Source organism: Rhagoletis pomonella, unplaced genomic scaffold, assembly GCF_013731165.1.
Source record: "Rhagoletis pomonella isolate Grant_MI unplaced genomic scaffold, Rhpom_1.0 Rhpom_scaffold_00012, whole genome shotgun sequence".
NCBI classification, from domain to species: domain Eukaryota; kingdom Metazoa; phylum Arthropoda; class Insecta; order Diptera; family Tephritidae; genus Rhagoletis; species Rhagoletis pomonella.
The window spans coordinates 12,156,180-12,164,025 of record NW_023458566.1 but is presented as its reverse complement, the minus strand read 5'-3'; the positions used below and the strand labels follow the sequence as shown (position 1 = coordinate 12,164,025).

General features: G+C 33.8%; 1 protein-coding gene across 1 annotated transcript in view; it reads right to left on the bottom strand.

The window, feature by feature from the left end:
- LOC118747839 (glutamate receptor 1-like) overlaps window positions 1-7,846 on the bottom strand; it is a gene marked incomplete in the record, with an annotated part of 322,600 nt that overhangs the window by 197,128 nt on the left and 117,626 nt on the right.

Here is a 7,846-nt window from a genome sequence, read left to right as displayed (position 1 = left end):
GTTTACTATACTTCTAAGTTAATTTTTATAAAGTTACTATATATGGAAGCTATATGCAAACATTAAGGGTACGTTCACACAGAAAGCGGAGCCGAGCCGAGCGAAGCTGTTCGAAGCTGAGTGAAGCTTTAAAATTCCTGTAGCTGTACGCAAGTGTTCATACAGCAACCTTTTTCAGAAGCGCTTTGGAGCTGAAAGCAAAGCAGATTTTGATTTTAAACTTTCTATTGATATTTTCAACTTCATGACGCTGTGGCAAACAAGATATCAAAATGTTCAAATAAAATTTAGCAAATATTTGTGGTATCTTTGTAGCCGAATACATGAGAAAAGCTCCTCTTCGCTTCGTTCAGTGTGAACACCTACAGCTTCGCTTTGTTCCGCCTTACTTCGCTCGGCACCGCTCGGCTTTCTGTGTGAACACACCCTAAGACGCGTATCCTCCTAATTTGTTGAAATTGACAATTGAAAAAAAAAATTAAATTAAACAGGTCTTAAAAATTAAATTAAATTAACAAAAAATGTGTTTCTTTTTAAAACAATAAAATCTTAAAATTAAAAGAAAATTAAATTTGAAAAAATAAAATAAAATAAGTTCCTAAAAATTAACTGAAGTAAAAATAATAAAAATTAAGTTAAAAAATAAATAAAAATACCCATCAAAAATTATATGAAAAAAAAAAATGTAAAAGAAAATGTTATGAAAATAGAAAGTTTAATTAAAAACAAAGAATTAAATTAAATAGATAAGTTCCTAAACATGACATTAAAAAATATTCTCTTTAAAACAATAAAATATAAAAATTTTGAGAAAGATTAATTTAAAAATTAAAAAACTTAGTTTCTAAAAACTAAGTGAAACCAATGAAATATTTTTTCTTTTTAAAATAATCTAAAAAAATGTAAACCAAATCAATTAAAAAAATATTGAAATGGAAATAATACATAAAATAAGTTTCTAAAAATTAAATTAAATTAAAAACCAATATGCATAATTTTACCAGTAAAAGTCTCCGGCCTTGCCCGATGGACGCTTTCAGGCCTCACGCATCAAGAAATCCGTATTCGGACCACCGTATTGCCATACAAATTTTGAAATGGTACGGTGACCAGAATTCGTTATAATTAAAAAGGTGATCAGCAATTAATAAGAAACTTAGTAGACGGCCAGCGGATACACATCGCAGTCATCTACCCTGAGACAAAGGTTCGAAGATGAAGAGATTTGCTTGAAGACAATAACTCAGACAGGAGCGGATATAATCTAGTTCAGTGAAATCCTGGACATCGAGGGTTGGAGCAGTATGTGTGGCAACCGCTCAGTGCAGAGTTTCTCTGTTTTCTAAGCGATACCATAATTTTTTTTTTGTTTACCAAGTTTAAGCAATGGAGACATTATAACGACCAGGCACCTTAAAGAAGCTGCCCGAAGGCAGAATGGGCAGAGTATTATTGCGTGAAAATTAGCTTTTTACTAAATCTTGACAGCTCATACCCGCAAAGATTCGATAAGGGTAAAGGAAGATCTTCTGGTTGTTAGCGTTCTGACTAGACATTTTATAAAGTTGAAACGAGGACGAAAACGAAGTCGAATAGGAAGACAGTTACAAATGCGAAGGTTAGTATGAAATAAAGTAGATACAGTGGCGCTGATATTCGATTAACGATTAGAAAGCCAAAATTACAAAAAAAAAAAAAAAATAACTAAAACATTTAAGTGGTTGAGTGTTGTGATTTATTCGACATTCTATCAATTTTTTTCCTGAACACTACAATGCTATTCAGCTCTTCAACGTGGTTTAGTTCATAAATCGAAGTTGCAGCATTAAATTCAAAACACCATCAAATCAGAGGTCATAAAATTTCGTCGGTCAATATTGGTTCGTAGAACATTTTATACACATTAGTGAGTACTAAAAGTTTATCTTTCTGATACTCAAAAATATCAAATATCTATTCCCGCACACACTTACTTTTTTTATTTATTTCTATTAGCTCCAATTCGGCGCACACACGCAAACACTCACGCGCAGTAAGAAGCGTTGAGTACATTCGACTGTCTCGCAACTTTTCGCTCGCAAGCATTTAAGTGCACTTGTAATTTTATATCAATTTGCATTATAATATAGTGTGACAATTTAAGTGTGAAGCAGCGCGTTTAGCAACTCCCAGGAAGCTGGGAATCAGCCCAGCTTAGCAGAGCTTTCAATGTTGTGTCAGACACGAAATAGTTGGAAGCCTTAGCGGAAGTGTTTACTCTTATCTATTTATAGATACATACATAAATATGTGTGGGTGTGTGTGTGTGTGTGTGTGTGTGTGTGTGTGTGTGTGTGCAACACTGACATTGTGGAGCAGCAACATTGAGTAGCGTAGGGATTTACTTTACTTACAAAGTTGTTGCTGTTTTATTGTATGGGTAGAGGAATATTATTCCGGAATTTTTAAAGCAATATACAACTTGTAAAACATAGACAGTAGGGTGATTCGAAAATAAATACGCACATAAATTTGTTGCACGCTGTGTTTTGTTCTACGTACGAAACGAAGAAAATCACGAAAACTTAAATTTTTAAAATAATTATTATTATTTTTTTTTTAAACAAGTTCGCAAAAAATTCGATAGCTATACCCTTGTGTTCGACTGATTAAGTCAAGTGACATTTGCACTAGTTTTGGCTATTTTTCTTTTGCTTACTTAATGTTTATATTTTTCTTATAAAAGTCTAGCACTTTACCTAACCAGCGCCACATAAATCCACATTTCAAACTGTGTACAAAAATTATGAAAATTCAACAAACTTTAACATTTGCACCCGAAAATTTTAAACTTTTTATTCAGAATTTTTAGAAAAATTTTGGGTATGCACTTTTGTAGCCCATTAAATTGTTAAAGTTGAAAGTTAGTTGAAGGGCAGATTTCAACACGCTAGAAAATCTCGTTGATTTTTAATAATTTTTTTGGCTGACGGTGTTGAGCATTTTCTTCCATATAAAATATTGTCGAGAGTTTCATTTGTATGAGAGAAAGTGCCTAGCACCATTAGGAAAATTTTTTTTTTAAATCAACGCGATTTTCTAGCGTCTTTAAATTTGCTCTTTAACGTATAAAATTTAATGACCTACAAACTGACAAAAGCTTTTACCCCTTTACATAAAGTCATTATTAAAAAAATGCGTTTCGCGCTCAGGATTCATACTCTCCGCCATACATAAATTTCTTGGAAGTTTTCAATATGATTATTAGTATTGCATGATGAAATTTATCAGATTTCAATTTTTCAAACCCTCGGCGGCCAGCCTCTAAAATTTATTCTAAAATTTTTAAATTTTCGCCGATGCCTTTATTTTGTACATAAAACAAAATAAGGGGGTGCCCCATACAAAATTTAAATGTTTACATTTTTAAGGAACACCCTAATACACGCACACATGCATACATATGCAATTTCTGCCAGTTTAGTAATATAATATCTGAGTATGTATTTTAGTATGCTTTTAATGTTGCATGCAACGGAGCATGAAGTTTGAACACTTTCACCAATTTCAACGTCTCGCAAACTGTTTCACGCCCACTGAGTGCAGCAGCAACAGCAGCAGCCCCAACAGCACCAGTAGCAGGAGTAAGCGCAAATGCCACTGCCACTGCCAAAGCAATGAAATAGTAGGCGAAACATGGCAGCCGCAGCAGTGCAAGTATACATGTATGCATGTATGTATGTATGTAAGTACCAATGTGGGTGTGTAGCAGCGATTGGTGGTAGTGCAATCGCTAAAGTTTTGTTCGTACGTTTGTTCGTTGTTCCTGTGTGCTGTGCGCGTTTGCTGGCTGACTGCCTGGCTGGCGTGCTTCACTATTTGCAGCTTTGGTAGCTGCTTCTAGCTTTGGCATTAACACGAAACTTCTCATTGCTGCTCGTTGGTGCATGTTTAATGTTGTGTTGGATAAAATAGTTTGAAAAAAAACAAAACCACCAAAACGAATGCCAGCGTTAGGTTCAGCGCACATGTAAAACGCAATGCGCGGGTGTGTTTGTGTTTGTGTGTGTGTGTGTGTGTTCACCAACTTAGTGAGTGCTCTCCCATTACATTTTTATGTGTAATCTCGCATAGTCCAATTTTTTCGTTTTTATTTTCTTTCTCCTTTTATAAGTAGCGCTATTATTGTAGCGTACCTCATTCGCACTTACAGCAACATTTGGCTTATGCCGCATATATGCATGTACATACATATGTATGTAAGTAAGAGCATTTTAAATATTTCCGCTTCTGCTGCAACCTTCAATTCTTCGTACCGCGATAATTTTTTCTTTTTTTCTTTAATTTACGATATTTTAGCTTCAAATGGTAGTATACTTTATATGCAATGTTATAGTAAAGTGTATTCAATTTTCTTTTTACTATAATTCCCACTCAAGTGCCTTTACTCTGCGATGGCAGAGCTGGCCAGCGATAAGGTTTACAAGGTTTTTTATATGTAAATTAAAAACCAATTAGGCAACCAGTTTGTTGATGGACGGTCTTTTTTAGGTGAAGTAAATTTTATTTTTTGGCTGGGTAGTTAGAGGTGCGTACTACCACTCCGTAGGACCTGGGTTCGATCCCTGGTAGGGGCAACATCCAAAATAGAAAGCTTGAGCTAACAATGGCCTACTTTAGGCAGGAGTGTACTTATCTGGAACCTGTATTTAAAAGCTAAAAACAGCGGACCCAATATGGCGTGCAATAAAATAAAATCCATCTAATTTGCCTGAAAGGTTCTCCTCAGGGCCGGTTCCTGAGGCCGCTAATTACGAATCTGAAATCGAGTAGAAAAAGCTCAAAATGTCAGCGCCACCTAGCGAGCTATTTGTAAATCTATGTTGAGACTCTATTGCTTAACCCCTACCCTGCATTTGTACAATATATTGTAAATTTAATTTTTTGTAACATTGGAAGAATGCTACTAAAAATCTTATTAATATTTTTGAAAACAAATTCAATTTTATGAAGTTTTGGAATGTCCCGAATAGTTAACAAAATTTCAAAATCGAAGACGTTTCAAAAATATTTTTAGATATATAGATTATGATATAGAAAACGCAACCTGGTAAACTATTTTGTTTGCGGCTTTTTGCAACTGTTCTTCCAAGCCCAAATTCCTCAGCAATTTCAAGACAGCTGTCAGCCACTAAACTGCGGCCGGGAATAGATTGCCGAGCTGCTCAGAATTACTGAGAGCAATCCGTCACCATTTAGAGCCATCTGAAGCGCTAAGAGTCATTCACGCTATTCCGCCGTTATTTGTGGCGATCCGCCGTACTGCTAGTGCACGCACCGCTGCTCCGCTCTGAAACTCAAGAAACCCTTATGTGGACACCTTAGTCTGGCTAGACCCTTTTCGAATTTCAGCTGATTTGAAAAGTACAAAGAACTTAACTACGACTATGAAGTTTCACCCTGGCCTCAATACTATATCTTTACTAACCTATTATGCGTTTTTTATGCTTCATATTTAACTGAACGCAGTATGACAATGACATACACGCATATACTTACTACATATAAATCTAGACATTTCCTCAGAAAGGAATAAAAGAAAGGCCTTATTTGGACCAGTTTTGGCAATCAATTTTGCTTTTGTAATTTAATGTTTGATGTTTTTTATAAAAGTCTAGCTCATTATATAATAAGCACCATATAAATCTGCATTTCAAACTTTGTACAAAAATAATAAAAACTCAAAAAAATTTCCTCAAAATTTCAAACTTTTTATTCCAAATTTTTCAAAAAATTTATAGTATGCAGTTCTATAAACCCCGTTATATTCGTTATATGGAAGAAAATACGGCAAGAAAATGAAAAAAAATCAAAGATAATATTTAGCCACATAAACCTTAAACTCCATTCTATTAAAATTTAATGGGCTATAAAACTGTAGTATTCAAAAAATTCTGAACAAAATGTTTCATAGCGAGTTCAGGACTTATTTTCCACTGAAAAAGATGCAAATTATATTTTGCGCAAAGTCCAACTGGGTTTTGGGAATTGAAATCTATGCATGGATGCCCAAGCAAACGTGTGTAGTTGCTCTAACTGACATACCAGAAATTGAAGAAATTTATACTGACATTATAAAAGTAGACACACATAGCATGCAATTTCGCGCAGTACACATACTCGTATGTACATAAATATATCATTGTGTCTGCGTGTGTGTGCTGCAGTAGTTATTACTTTACAATTTCGCCCACAGACACGTTGGGGACTCAGCATTTTTGTGTGGTGTATGTGCATACATACATACATACATATGTATGTATTCGTAGTATCATGTACTGCATGCTGAGATGCTATAAATTTCAAATAGCTTGAATTTTCTATTTATGAAATTGTATACGAAATATATTGCGTTGCTTGCGTTTATTTATAGATACCACAAGTTACGTTGGCTGAGAAAATGTAAAAAAGTTGCAAGTACATATGTATGTACATAGATGGAAAGTAATTCAAAAAATGATTTATTAAGTTGTAGCCGGCAAAAAGATAAGACCTTTAAGTAAATACATATATGCAGAAACATAGAAAAAAATGAATAAAATTAATGAGTATTTGAAAAATTTTAAATTTCTATGAATAAATTTATAGGCGTTAAAAAGTAATGGAAAAGTTATTGATTTTAAATAATTTAAATTCGCTAAACCTACAAAAATTCTCTTCAAGCCGCCTAGAACGCAATTTTTCCAAAACGAGCACAGACTTGTATACATCTGCCTAATCAAATAAGATATTTTTTTTGTTCGTTTTTACTTTGCTGCTTTTTATTTTATTTTGCATTCTTAATGCGGAAGGTACTCCTTATTTAATTAGAAAGCAAATATTTAAGCTAATTCACGGTTACCTCACATAAACATCGACTGCCCTTTTTTTAAAAAATAAAAGCACAAATATGTACACAAAAGCAAAATATTTGCAAGTCTTGCTAATAAAAAGAATAAAAAAAATAAATAAGCACACCATAAATAGGTTAGTAATAAAATTTCTCCACAGCTTTTGGCAGCCGCTACTTTGGCCTTAAAGCAACAAACACTTAACAAAGCAAATACGTCGAACCTTTCCGAGAGCCAAGTGGTTGCTTGCCTTTTTTATTAGATGCATAAGTATTTACATATATTTGTACATAATTACATCACAGTTTTCGTATTTATTTGAATATTACCTAAAAAAGCTAAGAACCGCAAAAGTTTTGTTTTTCAATGGAAAAATTTGCTTAGTGTAGCTGTGGTCACAGTAAAAATATGTAGGAATGTTCATTGAAGGTTTATGTACGTGCTTATAGATACCTATGTATGTATGCACGTATTTAGGTACTTTAAGGGCCGAACAACTTATTTGTGTATATTTATACATAAGTATGTATTTTAAGAAGTTATCAACTTGAAAAATTTTGAGGTGAAGTTAGAAATAAAATGCTGATGAAGGCAATTTAAAAGAATTACGAGAAAGTATTTTACTTTTGGTATTGCCAACTGCGTTGTTATGTTGCTTAAGCTTGTAAGAATTCTTAAGTACTCGTAGTGGATAGGTAAATTTTTATGAGCACATGACTCTTTGTCATGTTACGAATGAGCTTTTTGGGGATTAAATGAAAGCAAATGTATGCCGCTTTGATTGAGTGTTGAGCAAGAGAGTTTCATCTAATATTTCAATGCCGTGGACGCCATGGTCTAACAGTTAGAATAGGGCCAAGGGACAATGTTTCTCAACAATGTTGCTAAGCAATGTTTCTTCATGTTATATTGCACCAAAGCATACCAAGGCATTCGCATTTGTACTACAGAAGGTGGAGGTTGTATTTGTCTAAGTA